The sequence below is a fragment of the Schistocerca serialis genome, chromosome 9 (genome assembly GCF_023864345.2).
Source record: "Schistocerca serialis cubense isolate TAMUIC-IGC-003099 chromosome 9, iqSchSeri2.2, whole genome shotgun sequence".
In the NCBI taxonomy this organism is placed as follows: domain Eukaryota; kingdom Metazoa; phylum Arthropoda; class Insecta; order Orthoptera; family Acrididae; genus Schistocerca; species Schistocerca serialis.
Genome location: NC_064646.1, coordinates 74,543,850 through 74,561,430, shown reverse-complemented (window position 1 = coordinate 74,561,430; position 17,581 = coordinate 74,543,850).

Below are 17,581 nucleotides of genomic sequence, written 5' to 3'. Positions count from 1 at the left end.
GATTCGAACCTGCGACCGTAGCAGTCACACGGTTCCGGACTGCGCGCCTAGAACCGCGAGACCACCGCGGCCGGCAATCTAAGGACAGCACACACATCCATGCCCGAGGCAGGATTCGAACCTGCGACAGTAGCGGCCGCGCGGTTCCAGACTGAAGAGCCTAGAACCGCACGGCCACTCCTAAGACTTTTCACTGGACCTAACGTACTTCTGAGACCCCACATGCAATTTCACAGTAGACATTGCGTTCTCTTCTATCACTCACGTCCAGAAACAAGAATAACCTGTGGTTAAAATTATTACTCTAAGTGCATTTCCCAATTGCAAAGGTCACGAAACATGAAATAAATATAATTTCATACCACACTGCCCGTTTTCCAACGCCCCGATTTATACCTTTAACTGTAGTAAAATGGTGATCACTAGATGCTGCTTTCCTATTTCGTCTTTAGGAAATTACTCTGTGCGTGTTTACAACACATAATACGAAAGAAGAAATGAAAGATGGTTTATTGTTTCATTCTGCAGCAATGTAGGTGATAGCGAAGATCGCATTATACGTAATTCAGTTCTCTCTGTATCCGTGCGTCTTTGTCTCGCAGTCTGTGGATTCCTAGGCGGGCGTTTTCCCACAGTGGAGGGCCATGTATATATATGACATCAGCCAATTCAGATGTTAACGGGGGCCCCTTGTCTATACGACGTACGGCGGCCCGGCGCAGTCCCCCTACCCTTGCCTGTCGCGCTGTCGCATAAAACAAAGTGGACCTCCTACCTGCGAGAACCAATTCAACCGGGCCATCCGACCCCCGTCCTGCTCCATAATTTACCACCCTCGCTTATTCATCCCCCCATTGTGGCCCTCGGCGCTCCTACTGTGCGCGGGCAGTATCGGAAGACAATTGTTTGACAAAGACTGTCCCCGCGAATCGGAGACAAATATCATCATTGGACCTCGCTCGCGCCATCCGCTGTGTATGGGCTCTGAAGGAATGTGCAAGTCAGCCGTATGTGGAAATGGGAGCCGCACCTCAGAAAGCGCGAGAATAGGACGGGGGGGGGGGGGAGGGGAGGTGGAGGAGGGAGGGGGTTATACGGCAGGCCACCGGCCGAGCCTCGCTCTCTGGACGGCCCGATAACGTAATTTGCTCTCATTTGTATCCAAAGATTTCCATACGCGCAGCGCGGTATTCATCAGGCTGTGCGCTCCTGCGGTGGCGGCAGCGGCTAGCGGACAAATGACAGTCGGCATACCGGAGGGCCATACCGCGTCTGGGAGGGCCGAAGCGAGAAGGAACGGGATACGGGGCGCCGCTGATGCGTAATCTGAGCCAGCCGATAGCGGCGGCAGCGCGGGGGCGGAGGCGCGCAGTGGAATACCAGGGGTGTGAAACAAAGGCTCTGCCGTCCGTCTTACGTCCTCAGCCCAAGACAGCGCCGGGGACCGAATCGACGTGGCGTATCTTGGAAGATGCTGCTGCTGCGGTAGACTAACAAGGGAACCTCCCCATCGCACCCCCCTCAGATTTAGTTATAAGTTGGCACAGTGGATAGGCCTTGAAAAACTGAACACAGATCAATCGAGAAAACAGGAAGAAGTTGTGTGGAACTATGAAAAAAATAAGCAAAATATACAAACCGAGTAGTCCATGCGCAAGAAAGGCAACATTTGTATTTTGGGACGGGGTAATATGAACCGAAACAAAAAACATATCCAGTACACATGGGCTCTAAAATGCACACCTCAAGAGCTAAAAGCACTTTCAGAATGAGATTGTCACTCTGTAGCGGAGTGTGCGCTGATATGAAACTTGCTGACAGATTAAAACTGTGTGCCGGGCCAAGAGTCGAACTCAGGACCTTTGCCTTTCACGGGCAAGTGCTCTACCGGTGGAGCACTTGACCGCGAAAGGCAAAGTTCCCCAGTTCGAGCCACGGTCCGGCACACAGTTTTAATCTGTTAGGAAGTTTCTAAAAGCACTTGTTCATCGTCACTACCTTGGAACACATCTATTAATCAACTGCTCATAGCACATGTTTACTGGAATTTTTTTCTTATTTTCGGCCTTGTTACCTCCTCCCTTAACACAAAAAGCAAAGAGCTTTGAAGTAGAAGAGATGTTTTATAATAGCAAAGATGAACAAGTGCATATCGCTCTTGAGGTACGCATTTTAGAGCCCCTGTTTACTAGACTTTTTTCTTGTTTTGGTGTAAGGGACCTGTCATCAACGTATAAAGGAAATTGAGTTACACCATGTATCCTATTGCTGTTGTGCCGAAAGGTCCTTAGAAGATGACATAATATGAGTAGTAACAGTAATCGGAATACTGCCCCACAAACTACCATCCTGACGCCGGGAGGAGACGTACTACAAACGCCTTCCATATTGTATCATATGTGAGCAATGACAGAACTCAATTACAATAAATGAAAAATGCTAGTTTGCTTTTGTTCTACGGTACACTACAGCTTTTCATTTATTATAATGTTATTCTAGCAATAATCGACTGAAGATTCAGTTAACAAGACTCAATTACGGTTTTTACTGTCTGTCACATCAAGAGCTTGAAACGTCTAACTAGAACACTGATAGGTGACAGATAGTGATGCCAGACAGACAATATTGTGCGTGGATCTTCAGCTAAAATTGTCGTACTACAGGCCCTTGGTATTAGGCATTTTATGTAGCTGAGAGTCGTATGTATTTCGTCGGGATCTCTTGTTTCAATTTTTCCCACAGACGAAGATCCAATGTGAGCTAAGTTCAGCATGCAGACCCTTTTTTTTTTCTCCGAACGACCGATCCAACGGTCTCCAAGCGTCCTGTTAAGAGGCTCCATGACAGTCTGCGCAGAATAGGCATGGTATGCGTCACATTGATACCACACGTATTGCCTTTTTTCCTGTGGAATGTATTTGACAGTGTATCTATTAAGAGCTGTAGTACCTGTGACTGTTTAGAATGCCACCAATGAAACAGGGACCAATGACGCAGTTCTTGAAAAGACCACACCACAAGCTGTCAGACCGAAGTTGTTGTTTATTTAATTCTCTCAGCGACTGTTTTCATACTGTTTTTCGAGGACAGATCTTGAGGACATGGCACGATTAGGACATGTTCCATCACAAAACCAAATCATTTCTCTAACTGTTTGGGGACATTCGTCTCTAACGAAAACCGTTTTCTCTTTCTCGACTTCCTTTCGTACGGTCAAAGCTCGAATAGCTTCATGAATAAGCTACCTGATCGCTGCAGCAGCAGAGCACAGCTCGGTAAGCTCCAAGCGCACATGTAAACACACGGAGTAACGTGTCTGCTCACACTTGGAACACCGGCACGTCTGTGGAACCTACTCTTCCGTCGGCGGATAGCGTTTCGCGGCGCTGTCGCCTTGTCACTGTCTGATGAAGTGCCATACGTGTTGTATCGATGAAGTCCTCAATGAGAGCTATTTCTAGTGCTACAGAAAAAAGTATACAGTTCCATGACACTGAAAAAAAACTTTGGTGGAAAATTGGGCATGTACAAAAAAAGCGATAAATCATACGTCAGAAAATTCGCAATGAAATTCATAAATACATTGTGTCTCAAGTTGACGGGATGGAACGCGAGCACACTGATAAAGATATCTTTTTGAAATTTGGCTGAATTTGTCCTCGGGTATGTCGGCAAGGAGTAATATGCGGTTTTTTATTTTAATTTATTCTTCGGTTATCGTGACCGAAACCTCCTAACAAAACTGCATCTTCGTTTCTAATGTCCACCATTTTATTATTTCGTCGAATTAAAAAAAAACTATGCTATTACTCCGTTTGCTATATCCTATAGATTAAGAAAATTGTTTGTTATTCATTTCGGATAAGATTTGCAGTTTGCAAGACTTCCATCACGGACGCACCTCGTCTTGGGTATCGCAACTTTAATACCTCAGATGGGAGGCTTAATGACCACTGACTTTCTTTCAAAAAAGAATCAGAAAATTCTATCCAAACTTTACATTGATTACTTCGACGGTTTTCCAAAAATATAGCAAAAATCGCTTATATTATAGGCTGGCTGAAGAGAATGGAACCTAGACTTTCGTTAAAATATAGTTTCAGCAAAATTAATTCTCAAGTGTCGATGTGTGAATTTTATTAGCCTTTCAGAGTGCATAACTTTCGTTACCTTAACGGCTATAGGTCATGGAAAGGTCACACAAACTAGCGAAGTTACCAATACTTTGAGGAAATGCAAATTAGGATCGTTGCAAATGGCCGTCGACTTCTGTTGCCTCCTCTCCGTCTGTACGGAAGGCAGGCAGCATGCTGATGTGAAGTTGAATGCCACGAGAAATCCTTCTTATAAGGGAACCTCCCCATCGCACCCCCCTCAGATTTAGTTACAAGTTGGCACAGTGGATAGGCCTTGAAAAACTGAACACACATCAATCGAGAAAACAGGAAGAAGTTGTGTGGAACTATGAAAAAAAAACCAAAATATACAAACCGAGTAGTCCATGCGCAAGATAGGCAACATCAAGGAGAGTGCGAGCGCAGGAGCGCCGTGGTCCCGTGGTTAGCGTGAGCAGCTGCGGAACGAGGGGTCCTTGGCTCAAGTCTTCCCTTGAGTGAAAAGTTTACTTTCATTATTTTCGCAAAGTTATGATCTGTCCGTTCGTTCACTGACGCCTCTGTTCACTGTAATAAGTTTAGTGTCTGTGTTTTGCGACCTCACCGCAAACTTACAGTTCGGAAAATATTCATTGACCTTGTTATTGAAGTCGCGAGCTATATTTGCTGGATTCATATTGCCCACGGAATACATCTCACGTATTTAATGCACTCTCGTCCAAAGTAGCGAACAGTCAACTGCCAGCCGAGGAGCCTCGTTAGCAGGAATACTCTCTCTTCCGTGAGCTGTAGTCGACTGATGTCGTGTGTTTCGATGTTTGTTTAGGTGTAGCACCACCATACAACGGCGCAGTTATCTCGCATCGGACGGACGGACGGACATATAATAATTGTCTGAAAATAAGAAATTCAACTTTTCACTCGAGGGAAGACTTGAACCAAGGACCTCTCGTTCCGCAGCTGCTCACGCTAACCACGGGACCACGGCGCTCCTAAGGCCACACTCTCCTTGATGTTGCCTATCTTGTGCATGGACTACTCAGTATGTACATTTTGCTTATTTTTTTCATAGTTCCACACAACTTCTTCCTGTTTTCTCGATTGATCTGTGTTCAGTTTTTCAAGGCATATCCACTGTGCCATCTTATAACTAAATCTGAGGGGGGTGCGATGGGGAGGTTCCCTTGTAAGAAGGATTTCTCGTGGCATTCAACTTCACGTCAGCATGCTGCCTGCCTTCTAAATCGACCTTCCGTACAGACGGAGAGGAGGCAGCAGAGGTCGACGACCACTTGCAACGATCCTACTTTGTATTTCCTCAGATCGCGAACTTTTATTGGTGACTTCGCTAGTTTGTGTGACCTTTCCATGACCTGTAGCCGTTAAGGTAACGAAAGATATGCAGTCTGAAAGCCTAATACAATTCACCCATCGACACTTGAAAATTAATTTGACTGAAACTAAATTGTAACGAAAGTTAAGGGTCCATCTTCAGTCATACTATAATATAAGCGAATTTTACGATATTTTTGGAAAACCGTCGAAGTAATCAATGTAAATTTTGGACAGACTGTGTTCCCAGGTCTGCAAGCAAAGCGTAACGACGTCATGGAAGCCGTGAGATATCGTCATACTATAGGCAAAGCAGTGTTTCGTAAAGAAGGCTAGGTTTAACACAACAATAACTATTCAGTTGTAAAGCCAGCAGAAAAGAGCGTGTGAAAGGTGAAGTTGGGAAAGTCTGAAGTCACTAGGAGAGTTGACAGCGAGAGAAAACTAATGACTGATTGCTCCATGCTGATTGCCAACTGCTCAGTGCATAGTCTCAGTTTTTGTGGCAACTGCTGCTATCCGGGGAGAGGGAGGGAGACAATGCAAGTCAGCCCTTGGTATGCTTAGCTGTCTCTGATCATCTATGGAACTATTACTGGGATGCTGCTGCTGCACTGCCAACTTCAGATGCCACACTGATGGTACACAGAGGCCAACACCCCGTAGGTCTGCTGGAGGCTTGACCTGCGTGGCCCACCTTCCAGTGGGTGGGCGTCACTGCTGCTCATCCCATTCCTGTGACAGACACCGACCGATGCTGCTGGTTGCTGTTTACTAAACTGGGGCTGAGAGCCGATCCCTGCGAGCCAGCGAGTACTTCAGGTAGACCTGGAGTTAGACTCGTGAGTGCAAATCTTCGACCCCCATAGGAGCACTTTGGAGATCAATAAGCAGAGCTGGAGGCACCCAGATTCTGTGGTCGACGGCTGCTCGTGGCGTAGCAGCTTCCACCCCATTCTTCGCAGTGCTCGTGATACTGTAATATGAGTGCAAGCTGGGTTTCCGCTCCTGGCCTTGATTTGTTAAGGCACTTTGGAAGACAACCCCTTCTTACTGCCCAATGGTTCAGAATGGTTCAAATGGCTCTGAGCACTATGGGGCTTAACATCTGAGGTCATCAGCCCCCTAGAACTTAGAACTACTTAAACCTAACTAGCCTAAGGACATCACGCACATCCATGCCCGAAGTAGGATTCGAACCTGCGACCGTAGCGGTCGCGCAGTTCCAGACTGAACCGCCTAGAGCTGCTCGGCCACAACTGCCAGCTACTGCCCAATAAATGAGTTACTGTCAATTGTGTTTTCTTGGTGCTTTCATGTGTAATTAGCATCTCCACTGAATGCCATCCATCTCTCTCCTGACGACTGTAAGAGTCTAGAATCAGACCGTTACACTGCAGATAAACTACAACAACTCAACAGACTTCAGCTGATAGTTCACAATAGTGGTTACACGTTAGCCACATTGAACAACCTTACAGGAAAATTCAGAAGAAATACAGTAACAAAATTTTTTCCATGTCTACAACAAACAGAACTTTGTCACATGTACTTACGTTCCACAACTCTGTGAAAAATGACTGCCTAATTATCGTTCATTGGTAAGGCGCAATAACAGGTTGCAAATTTGATTTTGCTCAAAATCGCCATTTTAATTTCTCCACAAACAATAAAAATAAAGATAAACTTGTTCATAACTTAGATTTAAAATGTGAGGCATACAACAAATCTAGAATTTGTAAAAAGAAATTGTACCACGTACCACAAATTTTATGACTGCCAAACTCATACGAATTTCAGTACAACCTAAAGAGAATACATGGACGCACGCAAACCAAAAAACCTAGAAAAATAAACTTTTCTGTTTACAAACATTTCATAATACTAACACAAACACCAATGTGTCTCAAGTTTTGCGGATAGAAATGAATTTAAACGCCACTACCGACCACCAAGACGGCTTACCATTTTTTTTTTCAGACCGCCAAGCCTAAGTGAGAAGTTCGCACGTCTCCCAGGGAAGTGAGTGAGAACCCAGGACACGTAGCACATTGTGCTAGGTCAGCGCCACTTACGAGGTACTTTTGTTATTACTTTTCAATATTTTCTTAGAGTAATATCTGGTTTTCTTGTCTCATTTGCACTTGCCTCTGTCTTCAGTTACTATTTCTCTCGGCTAAACATTAGTTTTAAAAAAAATTATTTTTTGAGTCATCAGTCTTCAAATTAGTTTGACGAGGCCCGCTAGGAATTCATCTTCTGTAAGAACCTCTTCTTATAAGAGTAGCACTTGCATCCTACGTCCTCTTGTTATTTGCTAGTTGTAATGTAGTCTCTGTCTTCCCCTACATTTTTTGCCCTCTACAACTCCATCTGGTACAAAAAATTCGTTCAAATGGCTCTGAGCACTATGGGACTTAACATCTGTGGTCATCAGTTCCCTAGAACTTAGAACTACTTAAACCTAACTAACCTAAGGACATCACACACATCCATGCCCGAGACAGGATTTGAACCTACGACCGTAGCGGTCACGTGGTTCCAGGCTGAAGCGCCTAGAACCGCACAGCCACACCGGCCGGCTCCATCTGGTACCGTGGAGGTTAACCCCTGATGCCTTAAAATATGTGTTGTGGTCTTGTCCCTTCTTCTTGTCAGTGTTTTTCTTCTCCGATTCAGCGGAAAACCTCCTAATTTTTTTATCTCACCAGCCAATCCGGTTTTCAACATTCTTCTCTAGCACGCATCTGAAACATTTTGATTCTCTTCTGTTCCGGTTTCTCTGGTGTCCATGATTCACTACTATAAAACGCTGTGTTCTATACGTACACACCCAGAAATTTCTTTCCAAAATGAAGGCGAATGTTTGACACCGGTAGACTTCTTTTGACCAGTAATGCCCTCTTTGCCTGTGCTAGTTTGCCTTTTATGTTCTCCTTGTTTCGTCCGTCATTGGTTATCTTGCTTTCAAGGTAGCAGACTTACTTAAATTCATCTACTTCGGATCACAAATTTTGATGTTAGGCTTCTCGTTATTCTCATTCCTGCTGCATCTGATTACCTTTGTCTCCTCCTTACTTGTTCTCAGTCCATATTCTCTACTCATTAGACTGTTGATTACTTTAAACACATCATGTAATTCTTCTTCACATTCACTGACGATAGCAATGTCGTCAGTGGATCTTATCATTGATATCCTCTCACCTTGAATTTTAATTCCACTTTTGAACCTTTCTTTTATTTCCGTAATTTCTTCTTCGATGTATAGGCTGAATGGTAGGGGTGAAAGACTGAATCCCTGACTTACATCCTTTTTAATTCTAGCACTTCATTCTTGCTCTTCCAGTCTTAACGTTCTGTCTTGCTTCTTGTAAATATTGTACTTTACCCTTCTTTCCCTACAGCTTACTCCCATTTTTCTCTCAATTTCGACCATTTTCCATTTTTACGCACTGTCGAACGCTTTTTCTATATGGACAAACCCGATGAGAGTATCTTGATTTGTAGCAGTCTTGCTTCCATTATCAGGCGCAAAGTCATAACTGTCTCGCTGGAGCCTTTACTTTTCGCAAAGCTAAACTGCTCTTCAACTGATATACCCGAAACTTCCTTTTCCATTCTTCTATACATTATTCCTGCCAGTCGCTTGATACTTTTATCACGTGTTTGTCCGAGCTATAGTTTTTATTCCAGAATGAGATTTTCACTCTGCAGCGGAGTGTGCGCTGATATGAAACTTCCTGGCAGATTAAAACTGTGTGCCCGACCGAGACTCGAACTCGGGACCTTTGCCTTTCGCGGGCAAGTGCTCTACCATCTGAGCTACCGAAGCACGACTCACGCCCGGTACTCACAGCTTTACTTCTGCCAGTACCTCGTCTCCTACCTTCCAAACTTTACAGAAGCTCTCCTGCGAAACTTGCAGAACTAGCACTCCTGAAAGAAAGGATATTGCGGAGACATGGCTTAGCCACAGCCTGGGGGATGTTTCCAGAATGAGATTTTCACTCTGCAGCGGAGTGTGCGCTGATATGAAACTTCCTGGCAGATTAAAACTGTGTGCCCGACCGAGACTCGAACTCGGGACCTTTGCCTTTCGCGGGCAAGTGCTCTACCATCTGAGCTACCGAAGCACGACTCACGCCCGGTACTCACAGCTTTACTTCTGCCAGTACCTCGTCTCCTACCTTCCAAACTTTACAGAAGCTCTCCTGCGAAACTTGCAGAACTAGCACTCCTGAAAGAAAGGATATTGCGGAGACATGGCTTAGCCACAGCCTGGGGGATGTTTCCAGAATGAGATTTTCACTCTGCAGCGGAGTGTGCGCTGATATGAAACTTCCTGGCAGATTAAAACTGTGTGCCCGACCGAGACTCGAACTCGGGACCTTTGCCTTTCGCGGGCAAGTGCTCTACCATCTGCCCGCGAAAGGCAAAGGTCCCGAGTTCGAGTCTCGGTCGGGCACACAGTTTTAATCTGCCGGGAAGTTTTATAGTTTTTATTGTTGGTATGTTTTTCTTCTGATGGTAGATGGGAATGGTGGTGCCTGATTGAGATATTTGTGCAAAAACATTTAAGAATTTTTTTTTAAACTTTCATTTCAGTAGAATGCATTTAAAACCAATGCCAGTCAAGAGAAGAAACCCCAGTAAACTTTGCAGTTTTATTACCACAATGTATAACAACCCCAGTGGACAATAATTTAAAGCAGACACTAGACAACAACACTTACGTGGTTTCTTGAGAAATTTACAAGCATTTAAACTCACAATTTGCACAGTAGAGAGAAATAGCATTGAGATCGTGTTTTTTTTTTTTTTTTAAAGTATATCAGCATTCAAACCTCTCACGATTTCAGATAGACGTTAACAGTTACACAAATCCAGCTTCAAATCATAATCAACTGAAATGTGAGGAAACACTTTAGTTTATATGGGGCCTACGATTTACACAAAACACAGTACAAGAACCAGGAAAAAAACGTAAGGGATAATTAAATCGTTCTCGAAAGAACTGGATAGGAAAGGTCTGTACCAGAAAAATTGACTTCTACTTTGGAGAAAACGAAGTTAATCAGACTTCCGCAAATCAGTGCATCTTGGCCCGCAACAGATATTTGGTGAGCCAGAAAACCAATATAATTGAAAGCCAGACGGATCGACCACACCTCTAAATCATTCACCGCCAGGAAATTTTTTTGCCGTGTCCCATTATGGCCAGGTCGAGACAAGCAGCAGACTGTGTCCACCCAGCACGGATTGTTCGTCAGATGTTTCCCTGTTGATCGCTAGACAGGAACTGAGGCCGCCACTGGAAGCAGCTCCGTCGAAGGAGGCCGTGGAGCGCCCCTTCATCAGCTGCGACCGCGCCGGAGTCGTAGGGCTGGTACTCAAAGTGGCTCGCAGAAGTAACGGAACTGAAACATCACAGTTCTAATGAACTCTGTTCTGTGATGTGCTGAGACAGTACTCGGTGCGTTGTCTTTGGTAACCACCTCACGAGGCGACCATAAGGCGTCCTCGCAGCTCACGGAAACTCACCTGTACCAATGTCCTCGCCTTCTGGGTGGTCGCTTCCGAGACTTTACGGTGTATCTGATCAGTGGGGAGGCGCACTGTTTCTTGGCTACCCAAAACGTCTAAATATTGGTTTTTAATTCTTTGGAGGGATGATCTTGTACCGTATAACGGGGACTTTCCGCAGTCGTGAGGTTCCTATGGAAAAAATACTATTCTTAACATGAGGACACTGTAATTCCATCATAAGCCACAATCGGTCATTGAAATAAATTCTGTGGCGACGGGTACAACTTTATGCTTGACCATGACTCAAATTCGGATTTTCCTCTTCACGTGAGCAGATGCATTAAGTACTTCCCGGCCAACCCAAATTTCCAACTTGTCGCACGATACACTTGTAGCTTCCCCTGTCCATTGCCCTCATTGCTCTCCGCTTCTCGCTGATTCCCTCAAGAGGTAGGGCGAAGAGTGCATCTACACTGAATGATCATTGATTTCCGTCAGGTCGCATATATTTGTAAGTGTGGTGCCCGTTCTTTCAAACATGTTCAAGAGAACTGACACCACAAATGTATACATAAAAACAGTGCGTAACATTCTCTACCTTGCCCCGAATATCAAATCATCTGAAGTCCCCCAAATGTTAACTGGCTTAAGATCTAGATCTTGTCCATCCTTCCCCCCACCCCCCCAAAAAAAAAAAATTTAACTACTGGAGCAGACCGACAGATCAGAGCTAAATGCTGCCTGGTAATTCTCTCTTCCAGCGTAAAAAAAAAAAAAAAAAAAAAATGGTTCAAATGGTTCAAATGGCTCTGAGCACTATGGGACTTAACTGCTGAGGTCATCAGACCCGTAGAACTTAGAACTACTTAAACCTAACTTACCTAAGGACATCACACACATCCATGCCCGAGGCAGGATTCGAACCTGCGACCTTAGCGGTCGCGCGGTTCCAGACTGAAGCGCCTAGAACCGCTCGGCCACATCGCCGGCTCTTCCAGCGTACATGAAGTCAGTGATCACAGGAAAAAATGATGCTGTCTACGAATGCACACTGGGGAAAAACTTACGAACTATATTGTCACTCAAAGGACATTTATCTACAGATTGCGGGGTACTGTAGAACTGCATTAAACTTGAAACATGTATAAAAGTCCTAACACTATTTTTCCATAAGAGAAAACTACGAGCGACGTTCAATAACTAATGCAACACATGTTTTTTCCTCGGCTAGATTCGGTTGAAAAAGTGTGGAATTTGCTGTGGTACATCGTGGAATATTCTCGCTTCAACAATATACACTCCTGGAAATTGAAATAAGAACACCGTGAATTCATTGTCCCAGGAAGGGGAAACTTTATTGACACATTCCTGGGGTCAGATACATCACATGATCACACTGACAGAACCACAGGCACATAGACACAGGCAACAGAGCATGCACAATGTCGGCACTAGTACAGTGTAGATCCACCTTTTGCAGCAATGCAGGCTGCTATTCTCCCGTGGAGACGATCGTAGAGATGCTGGATGTAGTCCTGTGGAACGGCTTCCCATGCCATTTCCACCTGGCGCCTCAGTTGGACCAGCGTTCGTGCTGGACGTGCAGACCGCGTGAGACGACGCTTCATCCAGTCCTAAACATGCTCAATGGGGGACAGATCCGGAGATCGTGCTGGCCAGGGTAGTTGACTTACACCTTCTAGAGCACGTTGGGTGGCACGGGATACATGCGGACGTGCATTGTCCTGTTGCAACAGCAAGTTCCCTTGCCGGTCTAGGAATGGTAGAACGATGGGTTCGATGACGGTTTGGATGTACCGTGCACTATTCAGTGTCCCCTCGACGATCACCAGTGGTGTACGGCCAGTGTAGGAGATCGCTCCCCACACCATGATGCCGGGTGTTGGCCCTGTGTGCCTCGGTCGTATGCAGTCCTGACTGTGGCGCTCACCTGCACGGCGCCAAACACGCATACGACCATCATTGGCACCAAGGCAGAAGCGACTCTCATCGCTGAAGACGACACGTCTCCATTCGTCCCTCCATTCACGCCTGTCGCGACACCACTGGAGGCGGGCTGCACGATGTTGGGGCGTGATCGGAAGACGGCCTAACGGTGTGCGGGACCGTAGCCCAGCTTCATGGAGACGGTTGCGAATGGTCCTCGCCGATACCCCAGGAGCAACAGTGTCCCTAATTTGCTGGGAAGTGGCGGTGCGGTCCCCTACGGCACTGCGTAGGATCCTACGGTCTTGGCGTGCATCCGTGCGTCGCTGCGGTCCGATCCCAGGTCGACGGGCTCGTGCACCTTCCGCCGACCACTGGCGACAACATCGATGTACTGTGGAGACCTCACGCCCCACGTGTTGAGCAATTCGGCGGTACGTCCACCCGGCCTCCCGCATGCCCACTATACGCCCTCGCTCAAAGTCCGTCAACTGCACATACGGTTCACGTCCACGCTGTCGCGGCATGCTACCAGTGTTAAAGACTGCGATGGAGCTCCGTATGCCACGGCAAACTGGCTGACACTGACGGCGGCGGTGCACAAATGCTGCGCAGCTAGCGCCATTCGACGGCCAACACCGCGGTTCCTGGTGTGTCCGCTGTGCCGTGCGTGTGATCATTGCTTGTACAGCCCTCTCGCAGTGTCCGGAGCAAGTATGGTGGGTCTGACACACCGGTGTCAATGTGTTCTTTTTTCCATTTCCAGGAGTGTATTTCCACGAAGTTCCGTTAGGTGGAGGCGCTATATGAAGCTTTCCGTCTCTAATGGATGAGCAAGCAGAGAGCTGTCACTGAGTTTCTTTTGGCGTGAAGTCAGAGCATTTCAGATATTCAAAGACACTTGGACAATAACTACGGAGACCTGACAGTGAACAAAAGCACGGTGAGCTGTGGGGCGAGACGTCTGGCATGAAACAACAAGGTCGCATAGACCTGTCCGATATCTCGTGTGTCGGCAGGTCGCACACAGCTGTGACTCAAGCAACATTGGAACGTGAGGACACTCCCCATGAACAATGAAGGATCTCTCCACTGGAAGTGTTACGCGTATGATGGGGAGATTACTGACGCAACAAGACTTTATCTCCGACGTCAGTAGAGTGGTACTATGTGGGCGTGCAGGTCCTTTCAGTAAGGTGGTGTAAGGCCGCCAAATTTAACGGAGATTATGATGACAAATAATGTAACCGAAAGAGTGAGGAATAATATGGTGTTTCGGAATCCTCAATAACACTGCCCTGATTTCAGAAAAAAATACGATGCTATGAAACGTCTCCTTAGAAAAATTATAAATGACTGTGCTTAAACTGACACACAATATTTTTAGCGCAACGCAATCTGACATTCAAAAATCCCACAAAAGAATGGCCCTGACTAACAATAGCCTATACCTTTCATGAATCACTTACCTCACAAAAATATTCGTTACTCAAACTACTACAATACAGCGTGCGCCAATACTGCCAGCTGAATAAAAGATTCTAACTACTGAAGGCACTAACTACTGATTGGCATAGTTAGCAAATGAAAGATTTTGCTAGAGAACAAACAATGTATTTACCTTAATAGTGCTCAAAAGTCATAATATTTACAAATTTACTCTTTCTGGCGGACACACGTCCAGATCGTCCGCTCTTAAAATTCTGCCATCTCTCTCCCCACATCCACCACTGCTGGCGGCTCACCTCCAACTGCGCAACGCTATGCGCTGTTCACATCCAACTGCCCACCACTACAATAGCGAATATTTCAACAATTCCCACCAGCCACAGACTGCAGACAGCACATCAGTGATTTTCATACAGAGCGCTACGTGGCTTTACCAACATAAAAACCTAAACAACCTACTTACAATGCATTACTTATTGAATGCCCGTCGTACATGAATCATTAGTAGTTAGTTTCGACTGGCAGAGCCAGGGGATGTAGCATGAACGCACATACGCTCATGTGCAAAGTCTCAGACGTTCACAGAATTACGGAAGATAATATTCTACGCTTTTTCGCAAATGTTGAATCGTCAAAGCTGGATTGTGCATCGTAGCGAAAAGAAAACATGAAACGTAATTAGATACATGATACATGAAGTGAATAGAGGTAAAGAGCAAGTTCTGCCCCATCTGAATGGTAGCAAAAGTATCACTCACAAGAACCCCATTGTAATTGTAACAAATGGCTTTGACGTTATGCAGTGTTCCGTACTACAAAACTGTGAACTAATTCCCACCCAAAATCAGCTCTTAAGTGCGCACAGAAGTGACACATAATACTGACCAGCAAAGCGATTCGTATGCCACACGACTCTTCCATGACACTGTAACTTCTGCCCAAAATCCAACCTGCCCAGCCACCAGGCACACGTACCAAAGAGCATGGAGTGTATGAACGAGCCAATCATCATCATCATCATCATCATCATTTAAGACTGATTATGCCTTTCAGCGTTCAGTCTGGAGCATAGCCCTCCTTATACAGTTCCTCCATGATCCCCTATTCAGTGCTAACATTGGTGCCTCTTTTGATGTTAAACCTATTACTTCAAAATCATTCTTAACCGAATCCAGGTACCTTCTCCTCGGTCTGCCCCGACTCCTCCTACCCTCTACTGCTGAATCCATGAGTCTCTTGGGTAACCTTGCTTCTCCCATGCGTGTAACATGACCCAACCATCTCAGCCTGTTCGCCCTGACTGCTACATCTATAGAGCCAATCAATAAGACGAATTCTTTGGTGGTACATTTCCTCCAGTCAGAAGAGAGAAGAGACGTCACCTGTTTACTAGTTCTCAAATATTTTCCATCGGTTGACGTGTGAAATTTGAACGAACGCGGCCCTCGCTCATTGCTCCAAGAGAGCCAAACGCACTCGCGCCTGTTACGAAATCGCGCCTGGTTAACGACCCGACACGCTAACTGACTGTCGGAGCAAGCTAGTATTGAAAATTGAATTCATCTGTTGTTTGCAGTCCTCTGCCGCAAAGCCACACCAAGAATGTCCACCTGAATTCACCGATTAGCGTGCGTTTGCGATTACACGTACATACATTTTATTCGGCAATCACCCATGTCTATGACGGGTTGTTGGTTCAAATGGCTCTGAGCACTATGGGACTTAACTGATGAGGTCATCAGTCCCCTAGAACTTAGAACTACTTAAACCTAACTAACCTAAGAACGTCACACACATCCATGCCCGAGGCAGGATTCGAACCTGCGACCGTAGTGGTCACGCGGTTCCAGACTGAAGCGCCTTAGGACTGGTGGCTGCACGAAGTGCTCAAAATCAAATGTAAAATAAATGAAAATAAAATACACTCATCTTCGGTTCCCAGCGTGATCATCCTGTGTGCCATGGACAAATATGACAAAATACAGGCAGAGAATACATTATAACGACAAAGTTATATGAAAAATGGATTGGCTACCACCTATCGTATCGTTGCGCAAAGCATGTTGTAGCTGACTTTCAATAACTATCCTTCAGTACATTCACATTCCTTTCCTGTTAAATCACACTCAGACTGTGTTACAAATCATTTCATAGGTCTAAAGTTCATGTATAAGGGACAGCAGAATGAAAAGGGCACACTGGAAAACCGTAGGTGAAGTAATTATTATTTCAAAAGTAACCGCCGTAACTGTTTACACATTTATCTCACTCTGAGACGAGGTGGTCAGTGACATTATGGGAAAATGTTAGCTCGTCCGTTGTGGTACGCTACGTAGTACGCACCAACCATATGAATGTACTCACTCTAGGTGTATCTCTCCATTAGTAAACAGAGACAATGCACTACTACACTGGTGGACAGCAGTTGCTTACAACTGAAGAGCGTAATACGCCCTCTAAAACCTGAAGATCGTAATACAGCCTCTAACAACTGAAGATCGTAACACGGCCTCCACCAGTTTAAATAATCCTCACAGGAAAAAATGACATTAGGGAAAAATATTTGTTTATATGTCCCTTACAATCTCCCAGAGTTTGTCGGTTTAAATACTTTTCAGCCTGTATTTAACCGATTAACACTGCAATATCACAGGTTAATGTAAACTGCTGAAAATTTGAAATGCTGGTACATTACGAACAGGGCTAACCGCCAGAAACTGAATGCAAGCATTAGAACGGCCATATATTGCGTTGTACAGGTGCCCTACGTTTGTGGGATGGAGATTCATGGCTGTTGCACTTGGCCGGTCAATACAGGGACGCTTGCTGCTGCTCTTAGATGATGCTGGAGTTGTCGCTCGAAAATGTCCGCTATGTCTTCGGTTGGAGACGCATCTGGTTATCGAACAGGAAAAGGCAACATCTCGACACTATGTACATCATGTTCAGTTACAACAGCAGTGGTATGTCGACAAGTGTTGTCCTGTTGGAAAACGCCCCCTGGAATGCTGTTTATGATTGGCAGCACAACAGTCCGAATCGTCAGATTTACGTATAAATTTACGGTTAGGGTGCGTGAGATAACCACGAGAGTGTCCCGGCTGTCATAAGAAATCACACCCCAGACCACAACTGCAGGTATATGTCCAGCGCGTCTCGCCCTAAGACAGGTTGTCTGTAAGCCGTCAACTGGTGTCCTTCTAACAAACACT